This window comes from Humulus lupulus, chromosome 3 (genome assembly GCF_963169125.1).
Source record: "Humulus lupulus chromosome 3, drHumLupu1.1, whole genome shotgun sequence".
Classification (NCBI taxonomy): Eukaryota; Viridiplantae; Streptophyta; class Magnoliopsida; order Rosales; family Cannabaceae; genus Humulus; species Humulus lupulus.
Window position 1 is genome coordinate 204,943,375 of NC_084795.1, and position 11,980 is coordinate 204,955,354.

Here is an 11,980-nt window from a genome sequence, read left to right on the forward strand (position 1 = left end):
TATGCTGAATTTGGAAGAAAGAGCTAGAAAGAAAGGGGAAAAAAAGGAAGGAAGCTGAATTTGAGCCCTAGGAGGAGAATTGAGAGATTTGAAGTAACCAAGATCAAGCTTAGGACAAAATTGTTCAGAGGTGAGAATTTGTGTTCTGTCTTTGTTGGAATTGAGCTTGAATTTACAGAGATTAAGTGTGGAAACCTAAAAGAGATGTGGCTGGTTTTACTTGAAAATTCAGTAGGCTAATCAAAAGAAAAGGGGGCTTGAAGCTGGAATTGAGAAGAGTTCAAGCTGAGATTTGATTGAGGTAAGAGTTTTAACATGTTTACATTCTGTTTCTGATGTGGGTTAAGATTTTAAAGGCAAGGTGCATATTTCTCAAGCTATGGTTTAAGTCTTAAAAGCTATAGTTTAGGTTTCTGAAATTTGAAACCCAAGGGTGGATTTTTGGGTGTGATTGTGTAATTGAGCTAGTTTATGATGTTTATAGGTTGTTGAATGGTCTATTTGGGGTTTTAAATTGGGTTTGGGGCTTAGGTATGAGTTTGGGATGAATTGGGAGTGTTTTGGCTTGGGTAAACGCACGGGAAAAACCCAGATTTCTGGGTACGCAAAGGAGCGTCGCGATCCTGTTCTTGGGCGCCGCGGTGCGAGGCTGTTTCTGGGCAGGAGGAAGGCTTTCTAACTTTCTGGGCACCGCGGCCCTCTAGGGCAGCGCCATGGTACTAGGCCATTTTCAGGACATGGAATTTTGCAATTTTGAGCTTTTGCTCTTGGGGTTCGGGGGATGTGTCCGATGAATTGTTTTAGGAATTTGGAGGTTCCGAGAGTGTGGAATTGGTCCCGGGAAGTGGTTTCGGATTGATTAGTACTAAAGGATGTTTTATACGTGTTGTGACTAGGTCTTTGGAGAAGCTTGGGTTAGAGGACCGTGCTCGCGGCCTTAGTGCATCAGAAAGTTCGGGATACAGGTAAGAAAACTGTAGCACCTGTAAAGCGGGGCTTGGGCCCGTAGTTTTGTTGCAGGGCGCGGCCCTAGATTGGATTATTGCTAGAATGTAGCATTACATGAATGATTATATATTTGATTATTATTTGACAATGCTAAATGTGAAAATTGCTGAATGAACGGCGAAGGGCCGGGAACGGCGAAAGGCCGAGAACGGCGGTGGGGCCGAGAATACCACTTAGCACATGGAGTGCTTATGGCTAGGGCGAGACCCCAGTGGATACATGGGATATCCATATGGTGTAGACCGAGATCCCAGGCTTTGGTAATGCTTCTGGGACAGCATGGCCGTATATGTGTTAGAGTTTATGGACTGTCTGACTAGATGTGAGCTGTCTGCTGTAATGATTGTATATTATGCATATGTTGTGTGCTATTTGAGTTTTCTTGCTGGGCTTCGGCTCACAGGTGCTCTGTGTTGCAGGTAAGGGCAAAGAGAAGGTCAACCAGCCATGAGCACGGAGAGTGTGGGGGCGGCGCCTACAAGTTTGGCCTGCCCGACCGCGTTGGTTGGGGGCATTTTTGAAAAAAGGCTGTACTAAACTCTGTTTTTGATAATTTATCCACTGTGTAGCTATTTTGAGTTGTAAATAGTTTACAAACTTTGTTTTGGGATCCCAAGTGTCAAATAACTGGAACTTTTAGTGAAATGAAGTACTTTTAAAGATTACAGCCTTGAATTTTGTTTAAAGCACACTTTTGTTCTAAAAACCTCACTTAGCGAGTTAATTGCACATTTTAAACTCACTTAGTAACGGCTCTAAGGTAGTAGGGCGTTACACATACAATTACAAATAAATGACCATAGGATCATTCAGGGGCCCGCTGCTCTGAATAGATGACCTTCGAGTAAACTTGGGGCCTTATGCCCTAGCTATGTGACCATAGAGTCACTTGGGGCCTTGCCCTTAGCTCTGAGTAACTAGCCATAGAGCTAGCCAAGCATTTTGTTTTCCAACGACCATAGGGTCGACCAATGTAGCGCGCTATTGCCACCCTTGACTAATAAGTCAAGGCCTTAACCAGATATTCAGATACAGATAAGCATACTTTAGACAATACAAGTATGCATACATATTAATCATATATCTCAGTCAATTAAATGCAAACATAGTAATAACCATGTTCCTTAATGGGGTCGAGCCCTTACTACCCAGACAACACAAACAATCATTAAACAACTATCCAGACACGGAGCATTCAAGCATGTTTAATTAACGAGCACAAACATAACTTAATCATGTTCATTCTTAAGGGCCTGAGCCCTATTCATAGTTATAATCAACAACCAGGCCAAGCCCTAACAGCATATATCACGTATTGGGTGCAGTATTTTTACCTCAGGTCCGAGTGCAGTGTATATAAAGAACGACCCTCAAGCACAATCCTGGTTTTGAGCCCCTAGCGATAACCTAGTCACAACCACAATAGAGAATCTCATAAATAATGAGCGAATAAAGGCTTTCAAACCAATTCCTAATCTCCAGGACGACGAATTCAACAAAACTGGGTAGTAGAATCGATTTCGAGCCCTTTAGTATTGAGATCCTGCACTCAAAACCTTTCTAGAGCTCAAAAACCCTTTAAACGTCATGCCCAAGGAAAAAGAGCCGTGACCTGTCTCAAGTCAGAGAGCTCAAGGGCTTTCCTCTGGGCCACACGCACCGCGGCGTGCCCCTACTTGTGTCGCGGCTCAAATGGAGGTTCGGCACCTCCTCTCCCTGTGTTCATGAGAGCCGCGACTCTCCACAAAAACCCAATTTCCCCCCATATTTTTCAAGCCAAAACTCACCAAAAACCTATCCAAACATAGTAGAATCTCAAAAATAAAGTACCCAAACAACTCACCACCTCAATACCCACAAAACCCAAGTGAAAACTTGGCCAAAACCTCATAAAATCTCCAAATTTAGATTGAGTTTCTAAAACTTTAAAACTCAGCTAAAAAATAGAGAAACATAAAGATTTGAGGCTAGAAATTGTTCCCTCTGCTGCCCAACATGATGCCAAGCTTTTCCCCGAACAATCCCGAGCCTATGCTAGCTTCAATTCCTCCTAAATCACAAGAATTCACAAGGAAATTGAGAGAGTGTGTGAACGAGAGAGAGAGAGAGAGAGTTCAGAGAGACTTGAACATATTTTTCTATTTATGTGAGGTTACTTAGAGTTCAAGTAACTCTAAGTAAATCGTGAGGCTCGGGGTACACAAAAACGTCCCCGAGGGTAAAATGGTCAAAATCCCAAAAATTCCCTCATAACCTCACTAACTCCGATTATATACTCGAATATTTATTCACATTACCCGATAGCCCGGTAATGTACTAGATACCCAAAATACCTCTTGACTCACCCCAAGTCAGGTATTTAGTCCCGTTGTGACTTTCCCGCTAATTTGCTCCCTAGGATCGCCTCAAGCTGAGTAACCCAAATATATCCACATAATAATGTGGTCTCACACATATATCACATCTATGCACATATATTCCAAATATACCTGTAACGGGCCAAATTACGAAAATTGCCTATCTAATATGAAATGGGCCCACATGCATATTAAATACACCTAAACATGCATATTTAGTCATATTATATTATAACTCACATAATCATATAATGACACACATATATATCACATAAACACGTCATTTTCCATCCTGGCCCTAAGCCTTATTAGGTAATTTTGGATGTTACAACTATCCCTTCCTTATAGAAATTTCGTCCTCAGAATTTTACCTGAACATCTCAGTATACTGATTCTGCATATCTGCCTCCAGCTCCCAGGTCACTTCCTCGACCTTGTTGTTCCTCCAAAATACCTTAACTAATGGTATAGTCTTGACCCAGGGAGAAGCTGACGCTAGTAACAAAGTGGTCACAAGTCAGATTCCTATCCTCAATAATGTATGTTCAATATTATTTGATTCGGGAGAACTCACTCATATATCTCGTTAGGAATGATAGAGAAATTAGACAAACCTTGTGAAAGATTTAGAACTAGGTTTGTGACAGAATTGCCTTTGGGTGAAATAGTCCTATCATCACAGATAGTACGAGGCATATCAATCAAAATTGAGGACGTAGAACTAGAAGGAGATCTGATAGAGCTAGAAATTAAAGACTTTGACGTAATAATGGGCATGGATTGGCTAGCAAGGCATGGCACAACCATCGACTGCAAACAAAAGAAAGTGATGTTTGAGACTCCTGACGGTCAGAGACTATGCTTTATGGGAAAAGTTTTAGGACTACGTACGCCACTTATTTCATCCCTCAAAGCTCAGAGGATGGTAGAAAAAGGAAGTCATGCATTCTTAGCCAGTGTCATAGATGTGGTGAAGGAAACACCACTAAAGGTTGGACATGTCCGCATCATAAAGAAATTTCCAGAGGTATTTCTGGATGACTTACCAAGGCTGTCGCTGACTTGGGAAATTGGCTTCACAATCGAGCTAGGACCAGGCACCGAGCCTATCATAAAGGCACCATACCGGATGGCACCTATCGATCTCAAGGAGTTAAAGATGCAGCTACAAGAACTCTTGGACTTGGGTTTCATTAGACCGAGCCATTCGCCATGGGGAGCACCGGTTCTATTTGTGAAGAAGAAGGACAGAAGCATGCAGATGTGTATAGATTACCGCGAGCTAAATAAGGTAACGATTAAGAATAAGTACCCGCTACCAAGGATTGACAACTTGTTTGATCAACTTCGAGGAGCAACCGTGTTTTCAAAGATTGATCTACGGTTCGGGTATCACCAAATCAAGGTACGGGAAGAGGATATTCCCATGACAGCCTTTAGAACTCGTTATGGACATTACGAATTTTTAGTTATGTCATTTGGTCTTACCAACGCTCCAACCGCATTTATGGATTTAATGAATAGGGTCATCAAGGATTATTTGGACAAATTCGTCATAGTGTTCATCGACGATATCTTGGTGTATTCAAAGGACGAAGTCGAGCATGAGGAACATTTAAGGTTAACGTTGTTGCGATTGAAAGAGCGTCAACTTTACGCCAAGTTTAAGAAGTGCAAATTTCGGTTTTCACAAGTAGTGTGCCTCGGTCACATAGTATCCAAGGAAGGAGTTGCAGTAGACTATCTAAGGTAGAGGCTGTGAAGGATTGGCCAAGACCGAAGAACACGTCAGAGGTAAGAAGTTTTCTGGGACTAGCAGGTTATTATCGAGGTGTGTAGAGGGATTTTTTAAGATAGCCACTCCGCTCACCAACCTGACCCGGAAACAGTAGAGGTTCAGTTGGACAGATAAGTGTGAAGGGAGCTTTCAGTTTCTTAAAGATAAGCCATGCTCAGCACCAGTACTTTCTGTACCAACGCCCAACGACAAGTTTGTAGTCTATTGTGATTCATTGAAGCATGGTTTGGGTTGTGTGCTAATGCAGAATGACAAGGTGATAGCCTACGCCTCAAGGTAGTTGAAGGAATATGAGCAACGCTATCCAATGCATGATATGGAGTTGGCAGCGATGGTCTTTGCATTGAAAATCTAGTGCCATTATCTTTATGGAGAAAGGTGTGAGATTTATACAGACCACAAAAGCTTAAAGTATTTCTTCACACATAAGGAGCTTAACATGAGGCAGCGCAGGTGGTTAGAACTAGTGAAGGATTATGACTGCGAAATCCTATACCACCCAGGAAAGGCAGATGTAGTTGCTGATGCGCTAAGTAGGAAGAGTTATGGAAGTCTAGTAATGATAGCTGGAATAGAAAAGCCGCTACAACAGGAGCTGATCAATGCCAGAATAGAAGTAGTTATTGGTAAACTGGCTAACTTGTCCATACAGTCAAGTCTGTTAGAAGATATACGGATCGGGCAAGGGAATGATGACACATTAGATGAAGCGCACAATACCCCATACTCATTTAATCCAGGGTCGACTAAGATGACTCACGACCTTAAGGCATTATATTGGTGGCCAGGAATGAAGAAAGATGTAGCGGAGTATGTGTCTAAATGCTTAGTATGCCAGCAAGTGAAAGCAGAACATTAGCGGTCTGCAGGCTTATTGCAACCACTTAGTATTCCAAAATGGAAATTGGATGACATAGCCATGGATTTCATGATGAGATTTCCACGAACAAATAAGCAGCACGACTTGGCTTGGGTAGCAGTAGATAGACTAGCCAAGTCAGCACACTTCCTGCCTGTCAAGACTACTTACACAGCAGATTAGTACGCAGACATTTATGTTCAAGAAATAATAAGACTACATGGAATCCCTAAGACTATAGTATCCGATAGAGGATCGATGTTTACATCAAGATTTTGGGGAAGCTTGCAGAAAGCCATGGGCACCAAGTTAAGTCTTAGTACGACATTTCATCCTCAGACCAATGGCAGTCCGAGCGTACCATACAACTTTTAGAACATATGTTGCGCGCTTGTGTACTTGATTTCAGAGGATCTTGGAATAAGTATCTGCCACTGATAGAATTCTCCTACAAAAATAGCTACCAGTCAACGATCGGGATGGCACCCTATGAGTTACTCTATGGAAGGAGGTGTCGATCGCCGTTACATTGGGACGAGGTAGGAGAAAGGAAATTTCTTGGACCCGAACTGTGAGAGAAACTTAGGATGCAATAGTGCTCATTAGAAAGCGTATGCCTGCTGCTCAGAGTCATCAGAAAAGTTATGCAGATGCCAAGCAGTGATGTGGAATTCAAAGTCGGAGATCAAGTCTTCTTAAGGATATCTCCTATGAAAGGTGTGAAGAAGTTTAGGAAGAAAGGCAAGCTTAGTCCCCGATTTATAGGTCCTTTTGAGATATTTGACATGGTGGGAACAATTGCATATAGATTAGCCCTGCCGCTAGCTCTAGTAGATAGCCATAATGTGCTCCACATCTCGATGCTGCGTAGATATGTGTCAAACCCATCTCACGTCCTCAAGTATGATACGATAGCACTCCAGAAAGACTTGAGTTACGAGGAATGATGGATTAGCATCCTAGACAGAGGGATGAAGGAATTACGATCCAAGAGTATTCTGATAGTCAAGGTCCTATGGAGTAATAGTTCTGAACGGGAGGCAACGTGGGGGTTGGAGGAGGACATGTTAGCCCGGTATCCGGAATTGTTCGGTAAGTAAATTTCGGGGACGAAATTCTTTGAAGTAGGGGAGAATTGTAGTGTCCCTGAATATTTACTTAGCTAGCTTGATAGTAGTAGTAGTTAGTAGTAGTTAGTAGTTAGTAGTAGTTAGTAGTAGTCGGTTCAAGTCGGGACTTAGTTGGAAACTCATTGCAATAGTTATGGATTTTATAAGTTTAACCTATAGTTTAAGAATATTAATTACAACATAAGGTTTGTTTAATATTGCTGGTCCTAGATATATTATTAATTATAACCTAATAAGAGTGTGACACTTGTCGTAGTCATGATTATTAAGGAATTAAGTAATTTTTATGGATAGTTTTAATAAAAGAAAGATCTAGAAGTTCTAGAACCTGACAGCAGTTGTTAGGATCGTATTATGACTCAATCAAAGCTATTTAGCCAATTCAAATTATGCTGAAAAAGTGCAAATACATGTTTAATATATCAATGTATGTCGATATATTGCAGCATAGGGGTTGATATATCGCCTACGGAAGACATGGAAAACACGTCGACTTTGCACGAACGTACGAACGGGGCTTGGGGATAGTGGGGAGGTGATATATCGCCTAAGGGGGGTGGGGGCGATATATCGACTCCATGTGAGTTTTTTTGAAAGGTTTAGTTTTTCAATTTTAAAAATAGCCTTAACCACTTAGACCTGCCTTTGAACGATTTTTACTGAGTTTTGGGCGTCAGTTAAACGAAAATTCAAATCTTTTTCATTTATTTATTAAAATTAAAAGGGGTTAGTTTCACTCCTTGAACTCTATAAATAGGACCTAGTGCTCAACCATTTTCTTCATTCTTCAAGCATTTGATCAGAGCCTCCAAGGTGCAAGTGTTACTATAGAGAGATACACTTGGGTTTTGGGTTAAAGCTTTATCATTCTAAGCTTTTATAAACATTTGGGAAGTGAGAAATAGTGTGATTTTGGTATTGAGGTTTAGACCAATCTATAAGGTCATTCAAGGTATTCCTATTCCTTAAGTTCAGTTCTATATGGTTCTTTAGTTTTCTTTTTTCTGATCCTAACTTTTGTTTATGATTCTTGATTAGGTATTTAAGTTCTTGAAACTTAAGGTTCTTCTTGGTAAGTTTCCTCTTGATGGTTTAGTTCTCATTTCATCTTTTTTCTTTAGAGATTCTCACCATTTTACTGTTGGTTTATAGGAGTGTTCTAATCTCATTCTTGTTCCCAAATATCTCGGCTTTTGGTAAAGAAAATAGGCTAGATATATGTGTTTATATGTTTATGTTATGATATGTTTTATGCTATGATATGATATATGTTATGTTATATGTTTCGTAGTCCTTGGGCATATAACTTGTTTAGCTAGCAAGCCCCAAGAATTTATGGGCATATGACTTGCTTAGTTAGCAAGCCCACAAATTTATGGGCATATGACTTCCTTAGTTAACAAGCCCTAAGAAGTATGATGGTCATTGTAGTCTTATATGATGTATGTTTTTGATAGTCGTATGTTTTTATAGTATATGATATAGTCTTATGCGTATGAATTATGATGTATGTTTTTAATAGATTATCCTTGCTGGGCATTAGGCTCACTCCTTTATTTTTAGTGTGATGTAGGAAAATAGATATGGAAGGTGGAAGGATTCTTGGCTGCTTGGCTTGTGTGTTAAGGATGAATGGACTGCATGTTGATCGAGGACGACATTATTTATTTTATGTCCTTAGAACTATGCTTTGATGTAATTCCACAATTAGTATTTAAAGTTATGTTTTATTTTTTATAAACAACGGGTACTCATGACATATTACATTTTATAATTTTATGTTATTGATACAATATTTATTTTGGAGTTTTAATAAAGTTATGATTATTTCTTATGTATGTTTTCTCAAAAACAGTAGCTATGTCTAGTAGTTTTAATGGTCCAAGGTCTTAGAAATAGTTGAGTCATTACCGTTGGTATCAGAGCAATGGTTCATTTGCATGAAGTTCTCCTTGATACACACGCTCAAGCTCCGAATCTAACTGCCAATGTAAGTGTTTATGTTATAGTTATTATGTTTATATGTATAGCTAATGTTTTAGCCTTATGTTTTTAGTTAAGAATGGATGGAGCCCTGACCTATGAGGATATCCGAGCCATTAAGGCCTTGAAAAGAATTAGAGAGCCACGAAATACAGTAGGAGTTCTAGAAAGAATCATTCAGAGATTACTCTTATTCCACAGGGAGATAATTCATCTCCAAACAACTAAGCAAATCATGATGAGAGCTACAGTCTCTGATGCTCTACCTTGACCTGCTGGCAGGTCAGGCACTTCACCACGTACTCAGTCACATCCTTCTTCATCCCAAGCCAACAATATAAAACTTTCAGATACAGGTACATCTTTGTGGTGCTTGGATGTAGATAATAAGGGGTAGTATGAGATTCATCCAGAATCATTCATTTGATCCCAGTGTCCATCGGAACATAGATCTGATCCTTGTATCTCAATGAACCCTTGCTTGACACTGTATAGTCCTTAGCTACTCCAGCTAGGACGTCCACTCTAATCTTTCCAAACTGCGGGTCACTCAATAGTTTCTCCTCGATCCTCTCTAAAAAAGTAGACTGCAGGGTCTTGTTGGCCAACTGGGCCACCACTAACTCAATACATACTCTAGTCATATCCTCTACGAACTCCTTAGATACCTGTCTTGCACTGTACAACTGTCCTGGACCCTTTCGGCTTAAGGCATCTTCAACCACGTGGCTTTACCTGGATGATGGAGGATCACAAAATCATAATCCTTCACCAGTTATAACCAACGTCTCTGCCTCATGTTCAAATCCTTCTGCGTGAAGAAATATTTCAAACTCTTGCGATCTATATATATATATAACACTTCTAACCACACAAGTACTTCCGCCACACATAAAGTGCAAAAACCACCGCTGGAAGTTCTAGAACATGTCTGGGGTGCATGTGCTTATACTCCTTCAGCTGACATGATGCAAAGGAAATCACCTTCCTTGTCTGCATAAGGACACAACCTAGGCCCTGCCTCGAAGCATAAAAAAAAACCACAAACTTGTCCTGATCAGTAGGAAGACTAAGAACTGGAGTGGTGATCAGATTATTCTTTAGTCTCTGGAAGCTGTCCTCACACTAGTCTGACCATATAGACCTTTGATTCTTATGTGTCAACTCTGTCAGTGGTGATGCAATATTGGTAAAACCCTCCACAAAGAGTTTGTAATAACCTGCCAATCCCAAGAAATTTATGATCTCTTAAGCATTCTTCGGCCTTGGCCAATCTCTGACCACCTCAGTCTTCGGTGGATCCACCACAATTCCATCCTTACTAACTATGTGACCTAAGAAAGTCACCTGTGGCAACCAAAACTCACACTTCTTGAATTTTTCATAAAGCTTGTGCTCTCTCAGCCTCTGCAGTACTAATCTGAGATGATGCTCGTGTTGTCTCTGTTTCAAAGTATACCATTATATCATCAATAAAGACAATCACAAACCTATCCATATAATATTTCAACATCCTGTTCATTAGATCCATAAATGTTGCTGGGGCATTAGTCAGTCCAAATGACATCAGTAAAAACTCATAATGCCCATACCTGGTGCGAAAGGCTGTCTTTGGTATATCTTCCTCCCTGATCCTTAACTGGTGATAACCACATCAAAGATCTATCTTGGAGAATACCGTCCTACCCTGTAACTAATCAAACAAATCATCAATTGGTAGAGGATACCTGTTCTTGGTAGTTAAGTTGTTCCATTCCCTATAATCGATACACATCCTCAGAGAACCATCTTTCTTCTTCACAAAGAGAACTGGTGCGCCCCATGGAAAAAAACTGGGCCTGATGAAACCCAAGTCTAGTAACTCTTGTAATTGAACCTTTAGTTTATTCAACTTTATTTTAGCCATCCTATATTGTGCCCTTGACACTGGCTCTATCCCTGTTGCCAGTTCAATTACAAACTCTGTCTCCATGGTGGGCTCGAAGAAGTTCGTAATGAAGTCAAGACTCAAAGAACTAATGAAAACGAGATGTTGAATCAAGAAAATGGGTGCTTGAAAACTTCGGAAGAACCAGAGAAAATAGAGGAGAAACTTGGGCTTAAATAAGGTAGCCTTCGAATTGATTAGAAAGGGCATATAAATAGAATAAGCTCATGGTAAATCTATGACTGTTCCATCAAGGAAATTTTAGATCAAATGGTCATAATTAAATGGGCGAAACAGGTGTAAAACAAATGACAAGACAACTGTCACAATACTTTTGAACTCAAACAAATGCCTATAAGAGCGAGACATGTGTCAAAGTACTTGAGAGGGTAGATGAGCACATTTCCCCAAGGAAGAAGTGGAAAATCCATACTATGCTTGTCAGAAGTAGTTGTGACGTCATACATGACCAGAGGCTTGGGAGAAAAATATGGTACGTGAAAAACACGAGATGGCATGTCCTATTCGCAGTACAGTTGTGCATCATTTAATGAAGCTTTCTCTAGTTCCAAGGGCATGGTACGAGTTCCCTAATGCTTAGGTCGAACTAAGGATAGGTTGACAAGGGATCAATAAGATCGTCTAGCGAGACCTCTAGGTGTCCTAGACATAGCTCGATTAACCTAGTATTCAGATCGGCATATCTTGGAACCCTTTAGCTCACGTAGTATGTGTATAGTGTGTGGCAGACATACGAAACTCATAAATTTGGATCCTTGAAGACTCGGGAGTTTATATCCATATTTAGAACATTGTAATTACCTGATAAATGTATAATATCAGGCAATCAATGCATTAACTGTAATTAATTGTAAATTTGAGAAGTTACCCAAACCTGTTTAATAATCCCCCATAAAT